This window comes from Microcebus murinus, chromosome 15, assembly GCF_040939455.1.
Source record: "Microcebus murinus isolate Inina chromosome 15, M.murinus_Inina_mat1.0, whole genome shotgun sequence".
In the NCBI taxonomy this organism is placed as follows: Eukaryota; Metazoa; Chordata; class Mammalia; order Primates; family Cheirogaleidae; genus Microcebus; species Microcebus murinus.
In genome coordinates this window covers 77,496,363-77,520,787 of record NC_134118.1, presented here as the reverse complement: position 1 = coordinate 77,520,787, position 24,425 = coordinate 77,496,363, and the positions used below count along the sequence as shown (strand labels likewise).

Below are 24,425 nucleotides of genomic sequence, written 5' to 3'. Positions count from 1 at the left end.
AGCGTTGGCAAGCACAGGGCCAGTCCTCCAAAGGCCCAGGTGCAGGGAGCCCAGGCCAAGCAGCCTGTGGAAGAAGCCACCCCGGGAAGACGACTGCAGGCCACGGCCCTTCCCACCTCCTCCTCCTCCTCCTCCTGCTCCTCCACCCCCACCGACCTCCCACCCCCCACCCCCGACATGGCGCAGGGCTCAGAGACACCTCAGACACTTGCTACCCAAAGTGCAAAGGGCATCAGTTGCTCCTCCAAACCCCCCCCCCTGCCCAGCAGACCGCGTCGTCCAGCCAGCCCCCGGGCCTCCCTGGGGTGCCCAGCACAAAAGTGCAGACAACCACCGGACCCTCAATCTCAGTTTTCGGATGTTTTTGCCACTCTAAGGACCCGCAGGCCAGCTGGGCCTTCTGGCAGGACAGAGAGCCCCGGAATCCGACGTGGAGAGCTGGGTGTACGTCCCCACGAGGAGGCGGTCCCCACCTCCGCGGCTCTCCCCTTGCGGGGGGGGGTGAAAGCAGCCACGGGGCCTCGGAGAAGACACCAGGCTGGGCGCCCGCCCCACAGTGGGGGCACGTCCCCCGCAGGCCACTTAGCGACGGCCGCCGGCCGGCGGACGGTTGGGTGGCGCGAGACGCTGCGGCCGCCCTGCTACCGGGTTCCTGGGAGGGCGTCCTGGAACCAGCGTCCACACCAAGCCCTTGGAAGGCCCAGGCGACGGAGGAGCCCCGTCAGGCAGGGGCCGAGGACGGTGACGGCCCGGGCGGGGAGGAGCGTGTCAGGCAGGGGCAGAGGACGGTGACAGGTGACAGGCCGGGCGGGAAGGAGTCAGTCAGGCAGGGGCCGAGGAGGAGACGGGCTGGGTAAGGGTTAGGGTTAGAGTCAGGGCACAAGTCACAATCGCAAAGACCTGGAAGCGACCCGAGTGCCCATCGACCCACGAGTGCGTAAATGAAATGTGGCGCGTGGACACCACGGAGTGCTATTCAGCTAGGAGGAGCAGCGGTGAGAGGGCACCTCTCGTGGTTCTCCTGGCCAGAGCTGGAACCCGTTCCAGTAAGCCAGGTAGCCCAAGAATGGACACACGAGCACCACGTGCTCGCGCTCACCAGCAAATGGGTACGAACCGATGGACACCTAAGTGGACACAGAGGAATCACCTTCATCGGGTGGGTGTCGGGCGGGTGGGGGGAGGGGATGGGCATACACCTCCATTAGGAATGGGGTGGGTGCGCACCGACTGGGGCATGGGCGCACTTGAGGCTCTGACCCGAGGGGGGAGGCTGGGAGAGGGCAACGTACCCGACCCTAACATTGGTACCCCCACAATACGCTGGAACGACATCAGAGGTAAATGAATAAGAACACAGGGGGGAGGGGGGCACGGGCAACACATGTCACCTTAATACTTGGACTCCCATCATCTGCTTGAAAAGAGAGAGAAAAGAAAATGCAATCATAGAGATAAGAGACACTTTTTAAAAATAATGAATCCGAAGAGAAAAGTAAAAGGAGGCCTGTGGAGCAGGTCTGGGTGCGACTCCGGATCCCCCAACATCAGGTGCCACCACCAAAGATTCCTACGTGTAGCCCATAGAACCCCAAAAGCAACGGGACGAGTTCTGGTCACATACTCCCTCCAAATGACATCCTGGCCTTCTTCTGGAACTCCCTCCCCTCTCAGACTCTCAAGGTTTCCTCCAGCGTGTCGGTTCCCACAGAGCAGACCTTTGGTCTGAGACCTGACAGTCCAGAAGCCACGCATGCTGCCGCGTGACGGCGGTGTCGCGGCTTGGGACAAGAGGAGGCCCCACGGTGCGGGCTGGGGCGCCAGGCACCGCGGCGGGCGCTGAGGGTGGGGGTGACCCCCACCCCGGGCCGCCGCCTCGCTCCCAGAGAGGGGACAGAACAAGAGGCAAAACAAAAAAAAAAAAAAAGAAGAAGCCTACGGCACCCGGTATTCCCAGGCGGTCTCCCATCCAAGTACTAACCAGGCCCGACCCTGCTTAGCTTCCGAGACCAGACGAGGTCGGGCGCGTTCAGGGTGGTGTGGCCCTAGACGGCGGAGGGCGCCCCTGCCCCGCTCAAGAAGCCGAGCCTCTCTGCGCTTCCCCGCCGCCTCCTCCCGCCCCAGGCCCCGCACCGGCGCTGACCCGCGCCGGGCCGGGCCTGTTGAGTTCACCGGCCGGGTCCGGCGGGCTCCGAGGGACGGGGGTGACAGGCGGGGCGGGGCGGGCAGGGAGCGGTGGGCCGGGGTGGGGGGCTGTCTCTCTATACACACACACACACACACACACACACTCACACTCACACAAGATGCGCCTCCACGGCTGGACTCGCCAAGGTGGAGACCTTCCAGCCCCCTTCCTCTCCTCGCCTGGCCTCCTTCACCTACCCGCCCCCCACCCCCAGCTCGTGGCCGCCCCCGCCGCCGCCGCCGCCGCCGCCGCCGCCGCCGATTGCGCACGCGCGGATCGCCCGCCCTTTGACCCCAGGCAGGGGCCGCCCTCCCCGACAACCCCTTTCAGCTGGGCCCCCCACCCTGTGGGTGGGCTGCCGCCTATTCCCCCGGGCCCCGGGCTGGGGCACAGCGCATGGGGGAGGGGAGCGAGTGTATGGGGCGTCTCTCTCTCTCTCTAGGGATGTGTCCCATGGGTGGGGTGGCGTGGTTTGTGGGGCGCTGAAGAAATCAGTCCCCTCCATCTCCTACCTCTGGAAAACGCCCAAGCCCTTGGAGAACTGCCGGCAACGCGACCGGGGGGGCCGGGACCCTCCTCTGTGTCCTCCTGTGGCCCAGTCCAAGGGGCCGGGGCCTGGGCCTGGCCGGGGCTGCATTGGACCCCGACCACCCTGGCGTGTGGACTCGCTAAAAATCGGCCATTAGATATTGGATTCCAGCTTCATTGAGGTCATTTCACTAATGAGTGCACCGGAAAGAGTTTCCTAATCCATCTGTGAGGGTGGCAACTGAAAGAGAATTTTAAAGCTGACAGAATAGGCGAGGAAAGGCATAGGAGATTTCCACACCCAGTAAGGAAGCCTTTCCCGAAATGGAAGAAAGAAACGAGCAAACAGAAACACCGGTAGCCCGCCAGGATCAGAGTCTGCCCCCGAGAGAAAGTACCCTGACCAGGTTCACCCGTGGGTGGGTGGCGAGCTAGCGGCATTCAGAAGAGCGAGGCCCGCAGTCTGTGCAGAAGACACCTGCACTCGGGTGTGTGTGTGGCGGCACGATTCACAAGCAGCTCCAGATGTTAAGCCAAGGAGAAGCCAGGGAGTTCCCAACGCCCCAGGTGTCCTCAGCCCACGACTGGCTGCTGGGGGAATGCGAAGCCCGGCTCCTTGTCTCAGAGCGGGACAACCAGGAGGTGTGACGTACACCCCGGGGTTCCCAGGAGGATCAGGCTGAAGCTGGGACTTGGCCTGAAAGTGTCCCCTCGCATGGCCACCCCCTTCCCCTTCCTGCTCCTCTACTCCTGGTGCCCCTCCATCCAGGGGCCAGACCTTAAAGAGTCACCCGCAAGAGAATCCTGGTCCCAAAGGAGCCTTCTGGGGGACCCGTGCTGAGAGAGGTTGTGGGCATGGCCCGCTGGGGCTCTGCCCGACCCAGGGCTGAGAGATGCAACCTCCCAGCTCTGGGTCCCTGCAGGGGAAGCGTTGGCAAGCACAGGGCCAGTCCTCCAAAGGCCCAGGTGCAGGGAGCCCAGGCCAAGCAGCCTGTGGAAGAAGCCACCCCGGGAAGACGACTGCAGGCCACGGCCCTTCCCACCTCCTCCTCCTCCTCCTCCTGCTCCTCCACCCCCACCGACCTCCCACCCCCCACCCCCGACATGGCGCAGGGCTCAGAGACACCTCAGACACTTGCTACCCAAAGTGCAAAGGGCATCAGTTGCTCCTCCAAACCCCCCCCCCTGCCCAGCAGACCGCGTCGTCCAGCCAGCCCCCGGGCCTCCCTGGGGTGCCCAGCACAAAAGTGCAGACAACCACCGGACCCTCAATCTCAGTTTTCGGATGTTTTTGCCACTCTAAGGACCCGCAGGCCAGCTGGGCCTTCTGGCAGGACAGAGAGCCCCGGAATCCGACGTGGAGAGCTGGGTGTACGTCCCCACGAGGAGGCGGTCCCCACCTCCGCGGCTCTCCCCTTGCGGGGGGGGGTGAAAGCAGCCACGGGGCCTCGGAGAAGACACCAGGCTGGGCGCCCGCCCCACAGTGGGGGCACGTCCCCCGCAGGCCACTTAGCGACGGCCGCCGGCCGGCGGACGGTTGGGTGGCGCGAGACGCTGCGGCCGCCCTGCTACCGGGTTCCTGGGAGGGCGTCCTGGAACCAGCGTCCACACCAAGCCCTTGGAAGGCCCAGGCGACGGAGGAGCCCCGTCAGGCAGGGGCCGAGGACGGTGACGGCCCGGGCGGGGAGGAGCGTGTCAGGCAGGGGCAGAGGACGGTGACAGGTGACAGGCCGGGCGGGAAGGAGTCAGTCAGGCAGGGGCCGAGGAGGAGACGGGCTGGGTAAGGGTTAGGGTTAGAGTCAGGGCACAAGTCACAATCGCAAAGACCTGGAAGCGACCCGAGTGCCCATCGACCCACGAGTGCGTAAATGAAATGTGGCGCGTGGACACCACGGAGTGCTATTCAGCTAGGAGGAGCAGCGGTGAGAGGGCACCTCTCATGGTTCTCCTGGCCAGAGCTGGAACCCGTTCCAGTAAGCCAGGTAGCCCAAGAATGGACACACGAGCACCACGTGCTCGCGCTCACCAGCAAATGGGTACGAACCGATGGACACCTAAGTGGACACAGAGGAATCACCTTCATCGGGTGGGTGTCGGGCGGGTGGGGGGAGGGGATGGGCATACACCTCCATTAGGAATGGGGTGGGTGCGCACCGACTGGGGCATGGGCGCACTTGAGGCTCTGACCCGAGGGGGGAGGCTGGGAGAGGGCAACGTACCCGACCTTAACATTGGTACCCCCACAATACGCTGGAACGACATCAGAGGTAAATGAATAAGAACACAGGGGGGAGGGGGGCACGGGCAACACATGTCACCTTAATACTTGGACTCCCATCATCTGCTTGAAAAGAGAGAGAAAAGAAAATGCAATCATAGAGATAAGAGACACTTTTTAAAAATAATGAATCCGAAGAGAAAAGTAAAAGGAGGCCTGTGGAGCAGGTCTGGGTGCGACTCCGGATCCCCCAACATCAGGTGCCACCACCAAAGATTCCTACGTGTAGCCCATAGAACCCCAAAAGCAACGGGACGAGTTCTGGTCACATACTCCCTCCAAATGACATCCTGGCCTTCTTCTGGAACTCCCTCCCCTCTCAGACTCTCAAGGTTTCCTCCAGCGTGTCGGTTCCCACAGAGCAGACCTTTGGTCTGAGACCTGACAGTCCAGAAGCCACGCATGCTGCCGCGTGACGGCGGTGTCGCGGCTTGGGACAAGAGGAGGCCCCACGGTGCGGGCTGGGGCGCCAGGCACCGCGGCGGGCGCTGAGGGTGGGGGTGACCCCCACCCCGGGCCGCCGCCTCGCTCCCAGAGAGGGGACAGAACAAGAGGCAAAACAAAAAAAAAAAAAAAAGAAGAAGCCTACGGCACCCGGTATTCCCAGGCGGTCTCCCATCCAAGTACTAACCAGGCCCGACCCTGCTTAGCTTCCGAGACCAGACGAGGTCGGGCGCGTTCAGGGTGGTGTGGCCCTAGACGGCGGAGGGCGCCCCTGCCCCGCTCAAGAAGCCGAGCCTCTCTGCGCTTCCCCGCCGCCTCCTCCCGCCCCAGGCCCCGCACCGGCGCTGACCCGCGCCGGGCCGGGCCTGTTGAGTTCACCGGCCGGGTCCGGCGGGCTCCGAGGGACGGGGGTGACAGGCGGGGCGGGGCGGGCAGGGAGCGGTGGGCCGGGGTGGGGGGCTGTCTCTCTATACACACACACACACACACACACACACTCACACTCACACAAGATGCGCCTCCACGGCTGGACTCGCCAAGGTGGAGACCTTCCAGCCCCCTTCCTCTCCTCGCCTGGCCTCCTTCACCTACCCGCCCCCCACCCCCAGCTCGTGGCCGCCCCCGCCGCCGCCGCCGCCGCCGCCGCCGCCGATTGCGCACGCGCGGATCGCCCGCCCTTTGACCCCAGGCAGGGGCCGCCCTCCCCGACAACCCCTTTCAGCTGGGCCCCCCACCCTGTGGGTGGGCTGCCGCCTATTCCCCCGGGCCCCGGGCTGGGGCACAGCGCATGGGGGAGGGGAGCGAGTGTATGGGGCGTCTCTCTCTCTCTCTAGGGATGTGTCCCATGGGTGGGGTGGCGTGGTTTGTGGGGCGCTGAAGAAATCAGTCCCCTCCATCTCCTACCTCTGGAAAACGCCCAAGCCCTTGGAGAACTGCCGGCAACGCGACCGGGGGGGCCGGGACCCTCCTCTGTGTCCTCCTGTGGCCCAGTCCAAGGGGCCGGGGCCTGGGCCTGGCCGGGGCTGCATTGGACCCCGACCACCCTGGCGTGTGGACTCGCTAAAAATCGGCCATTAGATATTGGATTCCAGCTTCATTGAGGTCATTTCACTAATGAGTGCACCGGAAAGAGTTTCCTAATCCATCTGTGAGGGTGGCAACTGAAAGAGAATTTTAAAGCTGACAGAATAGGCGAGGAAAGGCATAGGAGATTTCCACACCCAGTAAGGAAGCCTTTCCCGAAATGGAAGAAAGAAACGAGCAAACAGAAACACCGGTAGCCCGCCAGGATCAGAGTCTGCCCCCGAGAGAAAGTACCCTGACCAGGTTCACCCGTGGGTGGGTGGCGAGCTAGCGGCATTCAGAAGAGCGAGGCCCGCAGTCTGTGCAGAAGACACCTGCACTCGGGTGTGTGTGTGGCGGCACGATTCACAAGCAGCTCCAGATGTTAAGCCAAGGAGAAGCCAGGGAGTTCCCAACGCCCCAGGTGTCCTCAGCCCACGACTGGCTGCTGGGGGAATGCGAAGCCCGGCTCCTTGTCTCAGAGCGGGACAACCAGGAGGTGTGACGTACACCCCGGGGTTCCCAGGAGGATCAGGCTGAAGCTGGGACTTGGCCTGAAAGTGTCCCCTCGCATGGCCACCCCCTTCCCCTTCCTGCTCCTCTACTCCTGGTGCCCCTCCATCCAGGGGCCAGACCTTAAAGAGTCACCCGCAAGAGAATCCTGGTCCCAAAGGAGCCTTCTGGGGGACCCGTGCTGAGAGAGGTTGTGGGCATGGCCCGCTGGGGCTCTGCCCGACCCAGGGCTGAGAGATGCAACCTCCCAGCTCTGGGTCCCTGCAGGGGAAGCGTTGGCAAGCACAGGGCCAGTCCTCCAAAGGCCCAGGTGCAGGGAGCCCAGGCCAAGCAGCCTGTGGAAGAAGCCACCCCGGGAAGACGACTGCAGGCCACGGCCCTTCCCACCTCCTCCTCCTCCTCCTCCTGCTCCTCCACCCCCACCGACCTCCCACCCCCCACCCCCGACATGGCGCAGGGCTCAGAGACACCTCAGACACTTGCTACCCAAAGTGCAAAGGGCATCAGTTGCTCCTCCAAACCCCCCCCCCTGCCCAGCAGACCGCGTCGTCCAGCCAGCCCCCGGGCCTCCCTGGGGTGCCCAGCACAAAAGTGCAGACAACCACCGGACCCTCAATCTCAGTTTTCGGATGTTTTTGCCACTCTAAGGACCCGCAGGCCAGCTGGGCCTTCTGGCAGGACAGAGAGCCCCGGAATCCGACGTGGAGAGCTGGGTGTACGTCCCCACGAGGAGGCGGTCCCCACCTCCGCGGCTCTCCCCTTGCGGGGGTGGTGAAAGCAGCCACGGGGCCTCGGAGAAGACACCAGGCTGGGCGCCCGCCCCACAGTGGGGGCACGTCCCCCGCAGGCCACTTAGCGACGGCCGCCGGCCGGCGGACGGTTGGGTGGCGCGAGACGCTGCGGCCGCCCTGCTACCGGGTTCCTGGGAGGGCGTCCTGGAACCAGCGTCCACACCAAGCCCTTGGAAGGCCCAGGCGACGGAGGAGCCCCGTCAGGCAGGGGCCGAGGACGGTGACGGCCCGGGCGGGGAGGAGCGTGTCAGGCAGGGGCAGAGGACGGTGACAGGTGACAGGCCGGGCGGGAAGGAGTCAGTCAGGCAGGGGCCGAGGAGGAGACGGGCTGGGTAAGGGTTAGGGTTAGAGTCAGGGCACAAGTCACAATCGCAAAGACCTGGAAGCGACCCGAGTGCCCATCGACCCACGAGTGCGTAAATGAAATGTGGCGCGTGGACACCACGGAGTGCTATTCAGCTAGGAGGAGCAGCGGTGAGAGGGCACCTCTCGTGGTTCTCCTGGCCAGAGCTGGAACCCGTTCCAGTAAGCCAGGTAGCCCAAGAATGGACACACGAGCACCACGTGCTCGCGCTCACCAGCAAATGGGTACGAACCGATGGACACCTAAGTGGACACAGAGGAATCACCTTCATCGGGTGGGTGTCGGGCGGGTGGGGGGAGGGGATGGGCATACACCTCCATTAGGAATGGGGTGGGTGCGCACCGACTGGGGCATGGGCGCACTTGAGGCTCTGACCCGAGGGGGGAGGCTGGGAGAGGGCAACGTACCCGACCTTAACATTGGTACCCCCACAATACGCTGGAACGACATCAGAGGTAAATGAATAAGAACACAGGGGGGAGGGGGGCACGGGCAACACATGTCACCTTAATACTTGGACTCCCATCATCTGCTTGAAAAGAGAGAGAAAAGAAAATGCAATCATAGAGATAAGAGACACTTTTTAAAAATAATGAATCCGAAGAGAAAAGTAAAAGGAGGCCTGTGGAGCAGGTCTGGGTGCGACTCCGGATCCCCCAACATCAGGTGCCACCACCAAAGATTCCTACGTGTAGCCCATAGAACCCCAAAAGCAACGGGACGAGTTCTGGTCACATACTCCCTCCAAATGACATCCTGGCCTTCTTCTGGAACTCCCTCCCCTCTCAGACTCTCAAGGTTTCCTCCAGCGTGTCGGTTCCCACAGAGCAGACCTTTGGTCTGAGACCTGACAGTCCAGAAGCCACGCATGCTGCCGCGTGACGGCGGTGTCGCGGCTTGGGACAAGAGGAGGCCCCACGGTGCGGGCTGGGGCGCCAGGCACCGCGGCGGGCGCTGAGGGTGGGGGTGACCCCCACCCCGGGCCGCCGCCTCGCTCCCAGAGAGGGGACAGAACAAGAGGCAAAACAAAAAAAAAAAAAAAGAAGAAGCCTACGGCACCCGGTATTCCCAGGCGGTCTCCCATCCAAGTACTAACCAGGCCCGACCCTGCTTAGCTTCCGAGACCAGACGAGGTCGGGCGCGTTCAGGGTGGTGTGGCCCTAGACGGCGGAGGGCGCCCCTGCCCCGCTCAAGAAGCCGAGCCTCTCTGCGCTTCCCCGCCGCCTCCTCCCGCCCCAGGCCCCGCACCGGCGCTGACCCGCGCCGGGCCGGGCCTGTTGAGTTCACCGGCCGGGTCCGGCGGGCTCCGAGGGACGGGGGTGACAGGCGGGGCGGGGCGGGCAGGGAGCGGTGGGCCGGGGTGGGGGGCTGTCTCTCTATACACACACACACACACACACACACACTCACACTCACACAAGATGCGCCTCCACGGCTGGACTCGCCAAGGTGGAGACCTTCCAGCCCCCTTCCTCTCCTCGCCTGGCCTCCTTCACCTACCCGCCCCCCACCCCCAGCTCGTGGCCGCCCCCGCCGCCGCCGCCGCCGCCGCCGCCGCCGCCGCCGATTGCGCACGCGCGGATCGCCCGCCCTTTGACCCCAGGCAGGGGCCGCCCTCCCCGACAACCCCTTTCAGCTGGGCCCCCCACCCTGTGGGTGGGCTGCCGCCTATTCCCCCGGGCCCCGGGCTGGGGCACAGCGCATGGGGGAGGGGAGCGAGTGTATGGGGCGTCTCTCTCTCTCTCTAGGGATGTGTCCCATGGGTGGGGTGGCGTGGTTTGTGGGGCGCTGAAGAAATCAGTCCCCTCCATCTCCTACCTCTGGAAAACGCCCAAGCCCTTGGAGAACTGCCGGCAACGCGACCGGGGGGGCCGGGACCCTCCTCTGTGTCCTCCTGTGGCCCAGTCCAAGGGGCCGGGGCCTGGGCCTGGCCGGGGCTGCATTGGACCCCGACCACCCTGGCGTGTGGACTCGCTAAAAATCGGCCATTAGATATTGGATTCCAGCTTCATTGAGGTCATTTCACTAATGAGTGCACCGGAAAGAGTTTCCTAATCCATCTGTGAGGGTGGCAACTGAAAGAGAATTTTAAAGCTGACAGAATAGGCGAGGAAAGGCATAGGAGATTTCCACACCCAGTAAGGAAGCCTTTCCCGAAATGGAAGAAAGAAACGAGCAAACAGAAACACCGGTAGCCCGCCAGGATCAGAGTCTGCCCCCGAGAGAAAGTACCCTGACCAGGTTCACCCGTGGGTGGGTGGCGAGCTAGCGGCATTCAGAAGAGCGAGGCCCGCAGTCTGTGCAGAAGACACCTGCACTCGGGTGTGTGTGTGGCGGCACGATTCACAAGCAGCTCCAGATGTTAAGCCAAGGAGAAGCCAGGGAGTTCCCAACGCCCCAGGTGTCCTCAGCCCACGACTGGCTGCTGGGGGAATGCGAAGCCCGGCTCCTTGTCTCAGAGCGGGACAACCAGGAGGTGTGACGTACACCCCGGGGTTCCCAGGAGGATCAGGCTGAAGCTGGGACTTGGCCTGAAAGTGTCCCCTCGCATGGCCACCCCCTTCCCCTTCCTGCTCCTCTACTCCTGGTGCCCCTCCATCCAGGGGCCAGACCTTAAAGAGTCACCCGCAAGAGAATCCTGGTCCCAAAGGAGCCTTCTGGGGGACCCGTGCTGAGAGAGGTTGTGGGCATGGCCCGCTGGGGCTCTGCCCGACCCAGGGCTGAGAGATGCAACCTCCCAGCTCTGGGTCCCTGCAGGGGAAGCGTTGGCAAGCACAGGGCCAGTCCTCCAAAGGCCCAGGTGCAGGGAGCCCAGGCCAAGCAGCCTGTGGAAGAAGCCACCCCGGGAAGACGACTGCAGGCCACGGCCCTTCCCACCTCCTCCTCCTCCTCCTCCTGCTCCTCCACCCCCACCGACCTCCCACCCCCCACCCCCGACATGGCGCAGGGCTCAGAGACACCTCAGACACTTGCTACCCAAAGTGCAAAGGGCATCAGTTGCTCCTCCAAACCCCCCCCCCTGCCCAGCAGACCGCGTCGTCCAGCCAGCCCCCGGGCCTCCCTGGGGTGCCCAGCACAAAAGTGCAGACAACCACCGGACCCTCAATCTCAGTTTTCGGATGTTTTTGCCACTCTAAGGACCCGCAGGCCAGCTGGGCCTTCTGGCAGGACAGAGAGCCCCGGAATCCGACGTGGAGAGCTGGGTGTACGTCCCCACGAGGAGGCGGTCCCCACCTCCGCGGCTCTCCCCTTGCGGGGGTGGTGAAAGCAGCCACGGGGCCTCGGAGAAGACACCAGGCTGGGCGCCCGCCCCACAGTGGGGGCACGTCCCCCGCAGGCCACTTAGCGACGGCCGCCGGCCGGCGGACGGTTGGGTGGCGCGAGACGCTGCGGCCGCCCTGCTACCGGGTTCCTGGGAGGGCGTCCTGGAACCAGCGTCCACACCAAGCCCTTGGAAGGCCCAGGCGACGGAGGAGCCCCGTCAGGCAGGGGCCGAGGACGGTGACGGCCCGGGCGGGGAGGAGCGTGTCAGGCAGGGGCAGAGGACGGTGACAGGTGACAGGCCGGGCGGGAAGGAGTCAGTCAGGCAGGGGCCGAGGAGGAGACGGGCTGGGTAAGGGTTAGGGTTAGAGTCAGGGCACAAGTCACAATCGCAAAGACCTGGAAGCGACCCGAGTGCCCATCGACCCACGAGTGCGTAAATGAAATGTGGCGCGTGGACACCACGGAGTGCTATTCAGCTAGGAGGAGCAGCGGTGAGAGGGCACCTCTCGTGGTTCTCCTGGCCAGAGCTGGAACCCGTTCCAGTAAGCCAGGTAGCCCAAGAATGGACACACGAGCACCACGTGCTCGCGCTCACCAGCAAATGGGTACGAACCGATGGACACCTAAGTGGACACAGAGGAATCACCTTCATCGGGTGGGTGTCGGGCGGGTGGGGGGAGGGGATGGGCATACACCTCCATTAGGAATGGGGTGGGTGCGCACCGACTGGGGCATGGGCGCACTTGAGGCTCTGACCCGAGGGGGGAGGCTGGGAGAGGGCAACGTACCCGACCTTAACATTGGTACCCCCACAATACGCTGGAACGACATCAGAGGTAAATGAATAAGAACACAGGGGGGAGGGGGGCACGGGCAACACATGTCACCTTAATACTTGGACTCCCATCATCTGCTTGAAAAGAGAGAGAAAAGAAAATGCAATCATAGAGATAAGAGACACTTTTTAAAAATAATGAATCCGAAGAGAAAAGTAAAAGGAGGCCTGTGGAGCAGGTCTGGGTGCGACTCTGGATCCCCCAACATCAGGTGCCACCACCAAAGATTCCTACGTGTAGCCCATAGAACCCCAAAAGCAACGGGACGAGTTCTGGTCACATACTCCCTCCAAATGACATCCTGGCCTTCTTCTGGAACTCCCTCCCCTCTCAGACTCTCAAGGTTTCCTCCAGCGTGTCGGTTCCCACAGAGCAGACCTTTGGTCTGAGACCTGACAGTCCAGAAGCCACGCATGCTGCCGCGTGACGGCGGTGTCGCGGCTTGGGACAAGAGGAGGCCCCACGGTGCGGGCTGGGGCGCCAGGCACCGCGGCGGGCGCTGAGGGTGGGGGTGACCCCCACCCCGGGCCGCCGCCTCGCTCCCAGAGAGGGGACAGAACAAGAGGCAAAACAAAAAAAAAAAAAAAGAAGAAGCCTACGGCACCCGGTATTCCCAGGCGGTCTCCCATCCAAGTACTAACCAGGCCCGACCCTGCTTAGCTTCCGAGACCAGACGAGGTCGGGCGCGTTCAGGGTGGTGTGGCCCTAGACGGCGGAGGGCGCCCCTGCCCCGCTCAAGAAGCCGAGCCTCTCTGCGCTTCCCCGCCGCCTCCTCCCGCCCCAGGCCCCGCACCGGCGCTGACCCGCGCCGGGCCGGGCCTGTTGAGTTCACCGGCCAGGTCCGGCGGGCTCCGAGGGACGGGGGTGACAGGCGGGGCGGGGCGGGCAGGGAGCGGTGGGCCGGGGTGGGGGGCTGTCTCTCTATACACACACACACACACACACACACACTCACACTCACACAAGATGCGCCTCCACGGCTGGACTCGCCAAGGTGGAGACCTTCCAGCCCCCTTCCTCTCCTCGCCTGGCCTCCTTCACCTACCCGCCCCCCACCCCCAGCTCGTGGCCGCCCCCGCCGCCGCCGCCGCCGCCGCCGCCGCCGCCGCCGCCGATTGCGCACGCGCGGATCGCCCGCCCTTTGACCCCAGGCAGGGGCCGCCCTCCCCGACAACCCCTTTCAGCTGGGCCCCCCACCCTGTGGGTGGGCTGCCGCCTATTCCCCCGGGCCCCGGGCTGGGGCACAGCGCATGGGGGAGGGGAGCGAGTGTATGGGGCGTCTCTCTCTCTCTCTAGGGATGTGTCCCATGGGTGGGGTGGCGTGGTTTGTGGGGCGCTGAAGAAATCAGTCCCCTCCATCTCCTACCTCTGGAAAACGCCCAAGCCCTTGGAGAACTGCCGGCAACGCGACCGGGGGGGCCGGGACCCTCCTCTGTGTCCTCCTGTGGCCCAGTCCAAGGGGCCGGGGCCTGGGCCTGGCCGGGGCTGCATTGGACCCCGACCACCCTGGCGTGTGGACTCGCTAAAAATCGGCCATTAGATATTGGATTCCAGCTTCATTGAGGTCATTTCACTAATGAGTGCACCGGAAAGAGTTTCCTAATCCATCTGTGAGGGTGGCAACTGAAAGAGAATTTTAAAGCTGACAGAATAGGCGAGGAAAGGCATAGGAGATTTCCACACCCAGTAAGGAAGCCTTTCCCGAAATGGAAGAAAGAAACGAGCAAACAGAAACACCGGTAGCCCGCCAGGATCAGAGTCTGCCCCCGAGAGAAAGTACCCTGACCAGGTTCACCCGTGGGTGGGTGGCGAGCTAGCGGCATTCAGAAGAGCGAGGCCCGCAGTCTGTGCAGAAGACACCTGCACTCGGGTGTGTGTGTGGCGGCACGATTCACAAGCAGCTCCAGATGTTAAGCCAAGGAGAAGCCAGGGAGTTCCCAACGCCCCAGGTGTCCTCAGCCCACGACTGGCTGCTGGGGGAATGCGAAGCCCGGCTCCTTGTCTCAGAGCGGGACAACCAGGAGGTGTGACGTACACCCCGGGGTTCCCAGGAGGATCAGGCTGAAGCTGGGACTTGGCCTGAAAGTGTCCCCTCGCATGGCCACCCCCTTCCCCTTCCTGCTCCTCTACTCCTGGTGCCCCTCCATCCAGGGGCCAGACCTTAAAGAGTCACCCGCAAGAGAATCCTGGTCCCAAAGGAGCCTTCTGGGGGACCCGTGCTGAGAGAGGTTGTGGGCATGGCCCGCTGGGGCTCTGCCCGACCCAGGGCTGAGAGATGCAACCTCCCAGCTCTGGGTCCCTGCAGGGGAAGCGTTGGCAAGCACAGGGCCAGTCCTCCAAAGGCCCAGGTGCAGGGAGCCCAGGCCAAGCAGCCTGTGGAAGAAGCCACCCCGGGAAGACGACTGCAGGCCACGGCCCTTCCCACCTCCTCCTCCTCCTCCTCCTGCTCCTCCACCCCCACCGACCTCCCACCCCCCACCCCCGACATGGCGCAGGGCTCAGAGACACCTCAGACACTTGCTACCCAAAGTGCAAAGGGCATCAGTTGCTCCTCCAAACCCCCCCCCCTGCCCAGCAGACCGCGTCGTCCAGCCAGCCCCCGGGCCTCCCTGGGGTGCCCAGCACAAAAGTGCAGACAACCACCGGACCCTCAATCTCAGTTTTCGGATGTTTTTGCCACTCTAAGGACCCGCAGGCCAGCTGGGCCTTCTGGCAGGACAGAGAGCCCCGGAATCCGACGTGGAGAGCTGGGTGTACGTCCCCACGAGGAGGCGGTCCCCACCTCCGCGGCTCTCCCCTTGCGGGGGGGGGTGAAAGCAGCCACGGGGCCTCGGAGAAGACACCAGGCTGGGCGCCCGCCCCACAGTGGGGGCACGTCCCCCGCAGGCCACTTAGCGACGGCCGCCGGCCGGCGGACGGTTGGGTGGCGCGAGACGCTGCGGCCGCCCTGCTACCGGGTTCCTGGGAGGGCGTCCTGGAACCAGCGTCCACACCAAGCCCTTGGAAGGCCCAGGCGACGGAGGAGCCCCGTCAGGCAGGGGCCGAGGACGGTGACGGCCCGGGCGGGGAGGAGCGTGTCAGGCAGGGGCAGAGGACGGTGACAGGTGACAGGCCGGGCGGGAAGGAGTCAGTCAGGCAGGGGCCGAGGAGGAGACGGGCTGGGTAAGGGTTAGGGTTAGAGTCAGGGCACAAGTCACAATCGCAAAGACCTGGAAGCGACCCGAGTGCCCATCGACCCACGAGTGCGTAAATGAAATGTGGCGCGTGGACACCACGGAGTGCTATTCAGCTAGGAGGAGCAGCGGTGAGAGGGCACCTCTCGTGGTTCTCCTGGCCAGAGCTGGAACCCGTTCCAGTAAGCCAGGTAGCCCAAGAATGGACACACGAGCACCACGTGCTCGCGCTCACCAGCAAATGGGTACGAACCGATGGACACCTAAGTGGACACAGAGGAATCACCTTCATCGGGTGGGTGTCGGGCGGGTGGGGGGAGGGGATGGGCATACACCTCCATTAGGAATGGGGTGGGTGCGCACCGACTGGGGCATGGGCGCACTTGAGGCTCTGACCCGAGGGGGGAGGCTGGGAGAGGGCAACGTACCCGACCTTAACATTGGTACCCCCACAATACGCTGGAACGACATCAGAGGTAAATGAATAAGAACACAGGGGGGAGGGGGGCACGGGCAACACATGTCACCTTAATACTTGGACTCCCATCATCTGCTTGAAAAGAGAGAGAAAAGAAAATGCAATCATAGAGATAAGAGACACTTTTTAAAAATAATGAATCCGAAGAGAAAAGTAAAAGGAGGCCTGTGGAGCAGGTCTGGGTGCGACTCCGGATCCCCCAACATCAGGTGCCACCACCAAAGATTCCTACGTGTAGCCCATAGAACCCCAAAAGCAACGGGACGAGTTCTGGTCACATACTCCCTCCAAATGACATCCTGGCCTTCTTCTGGAACTCCCTCCCCTCTCAGACTCTCAAGGTTTCCTCCAGCGTGTCGGTTCCCACAGAGCAGACCTTTGGTCTGAGACCTGACAGTCCAGAAGCCACGCATGCTGCCGCGTGACGGCGGTGTCGCGGCTTGGGACAAGAGGAGGCCCCACGGTGCGGGCTGGGGCGCCAGGCACCGCGGCGGGCGCTGAGGGTGGGGGTGACCCCCACCCCGGGCCGCCGCCTCGCTCCCAGAGAGGGGACAGAACAAGAGGCAAAACAAAAAAAAAAAAAAAGAAGAAGCCTACGGCACCCGGTATTCCCAGGCGGTCTCCCATCCAAGTACTAACCAGGCCCGACCCTGCTTAGCTTCCGAGACCAGACGAGGTCGGGCGCGTTCAGGGTGGTGTGGCCCTAGACGGCGGAGGGCGCCCCTGCCCCGCTCAAGAAGCCGAGCCTCTCTGCGCTTCCCCGCCGCCTCCTCCCGCCCCAGGCCCCGCACCGGCGCTGACCCGCGCCGGGCCGGGCCTGTTGAGTTCACCGGCCGGGTCCGGCGGGCTCCGAGGGACGGGGGTGACAGGCGGGGCGGGGCGGGCAGGGAGCGGTGGGCCGGGGTGGGGGGCTGTCTCTCTATACACACACACACACACACACACACACTCACACTCACACAAGATGCGCCTCCACGGCTGGACTCGCCAAGGTGGAGACCTTCCAGCCCCCTTCCTCTCCTCGCCTGGCCTCCTTCACCTACCCGCCCCCCACCCCCAGCTCGTGGCCGCCCCCGCCGCCGCCGCCGCCGCCGCCGCCGCCGCCGCCGCCGATTGCGCACGCGCGGATCGCCCGCCCTTTGACCCCAGGCAGGGGCCGCCCTCCCCGACAACCCCTTTCAGCTGGGCCCCCCACCCTGTGGGTGGGCTGCCGCCTATTCCCCCGGGCCCCGGGCTGGGGCACAGCGCATGGGGGAGGGGAGCGAGTGTATGGGGCGTCTCTCTCTCTCTCTAGGGATGTGTCCCATGGGTGGGGTGGCGTGGTTTGTGGGGCGCTGAAGAAATCAGTCCCCTCCATCTCCTACCTCTGGAAAACGCCCAAGCCCTTGGAGAACTGCCGGCAACGCGACCGGGGGGGCCGGGACCCTCCTCTGTGTCCTCCTGTGGCCCAGTCCAAGGGGCCGGGGCCTGGGCCTGGCCGGGGCTGCATTGGACCCCGACCACCCTGGCGTGTGGACTCGCTAAAAATCGGCCATTAGATATTGGATTCCAGCTTCATTGAGGTCATTTCACTAATGAGTGCACCGGAAAGAGTTTCCTAATCCATCTGTGAGGGTGGCAACTGAAAGAGAATTTTAAAGCTGACAGAATAGGCGAGGAAAGGCATAGGAGATTTCCACACCCAGTAAGGAAGCCTTTCCCGAAATGGAAGAAAGAAACGAGCAAACAGAAACACCGGTAGCCCGCCAGGATCAGAGTCTGCCCCCGAGAGAAAGTACCCTGACCAGGTTCACCCGTGGGTGGGTGGCGAGCTAGCGGCATTCAGAAGAGCGAGGCCCGCAGTCTGTGCAGAAGACACCTGCACTCGGGTGTGTGTGTGGCGGCACGATTCACAAGCAGCTCCAGATGTTAAGCCAAGGAGAAGCCAGGGAGTTCCCAACGCCCCAGGTGTCCTCAGCCCACGACTGGCTGCTGGGGGAATGCGAAGCCCGGCTCCTTGTCTCAGAGCGGGACAACCAGGAGGTGTGACGTACACCCCGGGGTTCCCAGGAGGATCAGGCTGAAGCTGGGACTTGGCCTGAAAGTGTCCCCTCGCATGGCCACCCCCTTCCCCTTCCTGCTCCTCTACTCCTGGTGCCCCTCCATCCAGGGGCCAGACCTTAAAGAGTCACCCGCAAGAGAATCCTGGTCCCAAAGGAGCCTTCTGGGGGACCCGTGCTGAGAGAGGTTGTGGGCATGGCCCGCTGGGGCTCTGCCCGACCCAGGGCTGAGAGATGCAACCTCCCAGCTCTGGGTCCCTGCAGGGGAAGCGTTGGCAAGCACAGGGCCAGTCCTCCAAAGGCCCAGGTGCAGGGAGCCCAGGCCAAGCAGCCTGTGGAAGAAGCCACCCCGGGAAGACGACTGCAGGCCACGGCCCTTCCCACCTCCTCCTCCTCCTCCTCCTGCTCCTCCACCCCCACCGACCTCCCACCCCCCACCCCCGACATGGCGCAGGGCTCAGAGACACCTCAGACACTTGCTACCCAAAGTGCAAAGGGCATCAGTTGCTCCTCCAAACCCCCCCCCCTGCCCAGCAGACCGCGTCGTCCAGCCAGCCCCCGGGCCTCCCTGGGGTGCCCAGCACAAAAGTGCAGACAACCACCGGACCCTCAATCTCAGTTTTCGGATGTTTTTGCCACTCTAAGGACCCGCAGGCCAGCTGGGCCTTCTGGCAGGACAGAGAGCCCCGGAATCCGACGTGGAGAGCTGGGTGTACGTCCCCACGAGGAGGCGGTCCCCACCTCCGCGGCTCTCCCCTTGCGGGGGGGGGTGAAAGCAGCCACGGGGCCTCGGAGAAGACACCAGGCTGGGCGCCCGCCCCACAGTGGGGGCACGTCCCCCGCAGGCCACTTAGCGACGGCCGCCGGCCGGCGGACGGTTGGGTGGCGCGAGACGCTGCGGCCGCCCTGCTACCGGGTTCCTGGGAGGGCGTCCTGGAACCAGCGTCCACACCAAGCCCTTGGAAGGCCCAGGCGACGGAGGAGCCCCGTCAGGCAGGGGCCGAGGACGGTGACGGCCCGGGCGGGGAGGAGCGTGTCAGGCAGGGGCAGAGGACGGTGACAGGTGACAGGCCGGGCGGGAAGGAGTCAGTCAGGCAGGGGCCGAGGAGGAGACGGGCTGGGTAAGGGTTAGGGTTAGAGTCAGGGCACAAGTCACAATCGCAAAGACCTGGAAGCGACCCGAGTGCCCATCGACCCACGAGTGCGTAAATGAAATGTGGCGCGTGGACACCACGGAGTGCTATTCAGCTAGGAGGAGCAGCGGTGAGAGGGCACCTCTCGTGGTTCTCCTGGCCAGAGCTGGAACCCGTTCCAGTAAGCCAGGTAGCCCAAGAATGGACACACGAGCACCACGTGCTCGCGCTCACCAGCAAATGGGTACGAACCGATGGACACCTAAGTGGACACAGAGGAATCACCTTCATCGGGTGGGTGTCGGGCGGGTGGGGGGAGGGGATGGGCATACACCTCCATTAGGAATGGGGTGGGTGCGCACCGACTGGGGCATGGGCGCACTTGAGGCTCTGACCCGAGGGGGGAGGCTGGGAGAGGGCAACGTACCCGACCTTAACATTGGTACCCCCACAATACGCTGGAACGACATCAGAGGTAAATGAATAAGAACACAGGGGGGAGGGGGGCACGGGCAACACATGTCACCTTAATACTTGGACTCCCATCATCTGCTTGAAAAGAGAGAGAAAAGAAAATGCAATCATAGAGATAAGAGACACTTTTTAAAAATAATGAATCCGAAGAGAAAAGTAAAAGGAGGCCTGTGGAGCTCCGGATCCCCCAACATCAGGTGCCACCACCAAAGATTCCTACGTGTAGCCCATAGAACCCCAAAAGCAACGGGACGAGTTCTGGTCACATACTCCCTCCAAATGACATCCTGGCCTTCTTCTGGAACTCCCTCCCCTCTCAGACTCTCAAGGTTTCCTCCAGCGTGTCGGTTCCCACAGAGCAGACCTTTGGTCTGAGACCTGACAGTCCAGAAGCCACGCATGCTGCCGCGTGACGGCGGTGTCGCGGCTTGGGACAAGAGGAGGCCCCACGGTGCGGGCTGGGGCGCCAGGCACCGCGGCGGGCGCTGAGGGTGGGGGTGACCCCCACCCCGGGCCGCCGCCTCGCTCCCAGAGAGGGGACAGAACAAGAGGCAAAACAAAAAAAAAAAAAAAGAAGAAGCCTACGGCACCCGGTATTCCCAGGCGGTCTCCCATCCAAGTACTAACCAGGCCCGACCCTGCTTAGCTTCCGAGACCAGACGAGGTCGGGCGCGTTCAGGGTGGTGTGGCCCTAGACGGCGGAGGGCGCCCCTGCCCCGCTCAAGAAGCCGAGCCTCTCTGCGCTTCCCCGCCGCCTCCTCCCGCCCCAGGCCCCGCACCGGCGCTGACCCGCGCCGGGCCGGGCCTGTTGAGTTCACCGGCCGGGTCCGGCGGGCTCCGAGGGACGGGGGTGACAGGCGGGGCGGGGCGGGCAGGGAGCGGTGGGCCGGGGTGGGGGGCTGTCTCTCTATACACACACACACACACACACACACACTCACACTCACACAAGATGCGCCTCCACGGCTGGACTCGCCAAGGTGGAGACCTTCCAGCCCCCTTCCTCTCCTCGCCTGGCCTCCTTCACCTACCCGCCCCCCACCCCCAGCTCGTGGCCGCCCCCGCCGCCGCCGCCGCCGCCGCCGCCGCCGCCGCCGCCGCCGCCGATTGCGCACGCGCGGATCGCCCGCCCTTTGACCCCAGGCAGGGGCCGCCCTCCCCGACAACCCCTTTCAGCTGGGCCCCCCACCCTGTGGGTGGGCTGCCGCCTATTCCCCCGGGCCCCGGGCTGGGGCACAGCGCATGGGGGAGGGGAGCGAGTGTATGGGGCGTCTCTCTCTCTCTCTAGGGATGTGTCCCATGGGTGGGGTGGCGTGGTTTGTGGGGCGCTGAAGAAATCAGTCCCCTCCATCTCCTACCTCTGGAAAACGCCCAAGCCCTTGGAGAACTGCCGGCAACGCGACCGGGGGGGCCGGGACCCTCCTCTGTGTCCTCCTGTGGCCCAGTCCAAGGGGCCGGGGCCTGGGCCTGGCCGGGGCTGCATTGGACCCCGACCACCCTGGCGTGTGGACTCGCTAAAAATCGGCCATTAGATATTGGATTCCAGCTTCATTGAGGTCATTTCACTAATGAGTGCACCGGAAAGAGTTTCCTAATCCATCTGTGAGGGTGGCAACTGAAAGAGAATTTTAAAGCTGACAGAATAGGCGAGGAAAGGCATAGGAGATTTCCACACCCAGTAAGGAAGCCTTTCCCGAAATGGAAGAAAGAAACGAGCAAACAGAAACACCGGTAGCCCGCCAGGATCAGAGTCTGCCCCCGAGAGAAAGTACCCTGACCAGGTTCACCCGTGGGTGGGTGGCGAGCTAGCGGCATTCAGAAGAGCGAGGCCCGCAGTCTGTGCAGAAGACACCTGCACTCGGGTGTGTGTGTGGCGGCACGATTCACAAGCAGCTCCAGATGTTAAGCCAAGGAGAAGCCAGGGAGTTCCCAACGCCCCAGGTGTCCTCAGCCCACGACTGGCTGCTGGGGGAATGCGAAGCCCGGCTCCTTGTCTCAGAGCGGGACAACCAGGAGGTGTGACGTACACCCCGGGGTTCCCAGGAGGATCAGGCTGAAGCTGGGACTTGGCCTGAAAGTGTCCCCTCGCATGGCCACCCCCTTCCCCTTCCTGCTCCTCTACTCCTGGTGCCCCTCCATCCAGGGGCCAGACCTTAAAGAGTCACCCGCAAGAGAATCCTGGTCCCAAAGGAGCCTTCTGGGGGACCCGTGCTGAGAGAGGTTGTGGGCATGGCCCGCTGGGGCTCTGCCCGACCCAGGGCTGAGAGATGCAACCTCCCAGCTCTGGGTCCCTGCAGGGGAAGCGTTGGCAAGCACAGGGCCAGTCCTCCAAAGGCCCAGGTGCAGGGAGCCCAGGCCAAGCAGCCTGTGGAAGAAGCCACCCCGGGAAGACGACTGCAGGCCACGGCCCTTCCCACCTCCTCCTCCTCCTCCTCCTGCTCCTCCACCCCCACCGACCTCCCACCCCCCACCCCCGACATGGCGCAGGGCTCAGAGACACCTCAGACACTTGCTACCCAAAGTGCAAAGGGCATCAGTTGCTCCTCCAAACCCCCCCCCCTGCCCAGCAGACCGCGTCGTCCAGCCAGCCCCCGGGCCTCCCTGGGGTGCCCAGCACAAAAGTGCAGACAACCACCGGACCCTCAATCTCAGTTTTCGGATGTTTTTGCCACTCTAAGGACCCGCAGGCCAGCTGGGCCTTCTGGCAGGACAGAGAGCCCCGGAATCCGACGTGGAGAGCTGGGTGTACGTCCCCACGAGGAGGCGGTCCCCACCTCCGCGGCTCTCCCCTTGCGGGGGGGGGTGAAAGCAGCCACGGGGCCTCGGAGAAGACACCAGGCTGGGCGCCCGCCCCACAGTGGGGGCACGTCCCCCGCAGGCCACTTAGCGACGGCCGCCGGCCGGCGGACGGTTGGGTGGCGCGAGACGCTGCGGCCGCCCTGCTACCGGGTTCCTGGGAGGGCGTCCTGGAACCAGCGTCCACACCAAGCCCTTGGAAGGCCCAGGCGACGGAGGAGCCCCGTCAGGCAGGGGCCGAGGACGGTGACGGCCCGGGCGGGGAGGAGCGTGTCAGGCAGGGGCAGAGGACGGTGACAGGTGACAGGCCGGGCGGGAAGGAGTCAGTCAGGCAGGGGCCGAGGAGGAGACGGGCTGGGTAAGGGTTAGGGTTAGAGTCAGGGCACAAGTCACAATCGCAAAGACCTGGAAGCGACCCGAGTGCCCATCGACCCACGAGTGCGTAAATGAAATGTGGCGCGTGGACACCACGGAGTGCTATTCAGCTAGGAGGAGCAGCGGTGAGAGGGCACCTCTCGTGGTTCTCCTGGCCAGAGCTGGAACCCGTTCCAGTAAGCCAGGTAGCCCAAGAATGGACACACGAGCACCACGTGCTCGCGCTCACCAGCAAATGGGTACGAACCGATGGACACCTAAGTGGACACAGAGGAATCACCTTCATCGGGTGGGTGTCGGGCGGGTGGGGGGAGGGGATGGGCATACACCTCCATTAGGAATGGGGTGGGTGCGCACCGACTGGGGCATGGGCGCACTTGAGGCTCTGACCCGAGGGGGGAGGCTGGGAGAGGGCAACGTACCCGACCTTAACATTGGTACCCCCACAATACGCTGGAACGACATCAGAGGTAAATGAATAAGAACACAGGGGGGAGGGGGGCACGGGCAACACATGTCACCTTAATACTTGGACTCCCATCATCTGCTTGAAAAGAGAGAGAAAAGAAAATGCAATCATAGAGATAAGAGACACTTTTTAAAAATAATGAATCCGAAGAGAAAAGTAAAAGGAGGCCTGTGGAGCAGGTCTGGGTGCGACTCCGGATCCCCCAACATCAGGTGCCACCACCAAAGATTCCTACGTGTAGCCCATAGAACCCCAAAAGCAACGGGACGAGTTCTGGTCACATACTCCCTCCAAATGACATCCTGGCCTTCTTCTGGAACTCCCTCCCCTCTCAGACTCTCAAGGTTTCCTCCAGCGTGTCGGTTCCCACAGAGCAGACCTTTGGTCTGAGACCTGACAGTCCAGAAGCCACGCATGCTGCCGCGTGACGGCGGTGTCGCGGCTTGGGACAAGAGGAGGCCCCACGGTGCGGGCTGGGGCGCCAGGCACCGCGGCGGGCGCTGAGGGTGGGGGTGACCCCCACCCCGGGCCGCCGCCTCGCTCCCAGAGAGGGGACAGAACAAGAGGCAAAACAAAAAAAAAAAAAAAGAAGAAGCCTACGGCACCCGGTATTCCCAGGCGGTCTCCCATCCAAGTACTAACCAGGCCCGACCCTGCTTAGCTTCCGAGACCAGACGAGGTCGGGCGCGTTCAGGGTGGTGTGGCCCTAGACGGCGGAGGGCGCCCCTGCCCCGCTCAAGAAGCCGAGCCTCTCTGCGCTTCCCCGCCGCCTCCTCCCGCCCCAGGCCCCGCACCGGCGCTGACCCGCGCCGGGCCGGGCCTGTTGAGTTCACCGGCCGGGTCCGGCGGGCTCCGAGGGACGGGGGTGACAGGCGGGGCGGGGCGGGCAGGGAGCGGTGGGCCGGGGTGGGGGGCTGTCTCTCTATACACACACACACACACACACACACACTCACACTCACACAAGATGCGCCTCCACGGCTGGACTCGCCAAGGTGGAGACCTTCCAGCCCCCTTCCTCTCCTCGCCTGGCCTCCTTCACCTACCCGCCCCCCACCCCCAGCTCGTGGCCGCCCCCGCCGCCGCCGCCGCCGCCGCCGCCGATTGCGCACGCGCGGATCGCCCGCCCTTTGACCCCAGGCAGGGGCCGCCCTCCCCGACAACCCCTTTCAGCTGGGCCCCCCACCCTGTGGGTGGGCTGCCGCCTATTCCCCCGGGCC

At 64.1% G+C, this 24,425-nt stretch overlaps 7 non-coding genes across 7 annotated transcripts; all 7 read right to left on the bottom strand.

Annotated features, from left to right (window-relative positions):
• Positions 1-1,932: 1,932 nt before the first annotated feature.
• Positions 1,933-2,051, bottom strand: LOC142876440 (5S ribosomal RNA). The gene has a single exon (XR_012923341.1). It is a non-coding gene; the product is annotated as a 5S ribosomal RNA (ribosomal RNA).
• A 3,525-nt stretch (positions 2,052-5,576) lies between these two features.
• LOC142876439 (5S ribosomal RNA) lies at positions 5,577-5,695 on the bottom strand. Its single transcript, XR_012923340.1, has one exon. It is a non-coding gene; the product is annotated as a 5S ribosomal RNA (ribosomal RNA).
• A 3,520-nt stretch (positions 5,696-9,215) lies between these two features.
• Positions 9,216-9,334, bottom strand: LOC142876438 (5S ribosomal RNA). The gene has a single exon (XR_012923339.1). It is a non-coding gene; the product is annotated as a 5S ribosomal RNA (ribosomal RNA).
• Positions 9,335-12,860: 3,526 nt separating this feature from the next.
• Positions 12,861-12,979, bottom strand: LOC142876437 (5S ribosomal RNA). Its single transcript, XR_012923338.1, has one exon. It is a non-coding gene; the product is annotated as a 5S ribosomal RNA (ribosomal RNA).
• A 3,530-nt stretch (positions 12,980-16,509) lies between these two features.
• Positions 16,510-16,628, bottom strand: LOC142876435 (5S ribosomal RNA). The gene has a single exon (XR_012923336.1). It is a non-coding gene; the product is annotated as a 5S ribosomal RNA (ribosomal RNA).
• A 3,515-nt stretch (positions 16,629-20,143) lies between these two features.
• On the bottom strand, positions 20,144-20,262 carry LOC142876434 (5S ribosomal RNA). Its single transcript, XR_012923335.1, has one exon. It is a non-coding gene; the product is annotated as a 5S ribosomal RNA (ribosomal RNA).
• Positions 20,263-23,798: 3,536 nt separating this feature from the next.
• LOC142876433 (5S ribosomal RNA) lies at positions 23,799-23,917 on the bottom strand. The gene has a single exon (XR_012923334.1). It is a non-coding gene; the product is annotated as a 5S ribosomal RNA (ribosomal RNA).
• Positions 23,918-24,425: the final 508 nt, after the last annotated feature.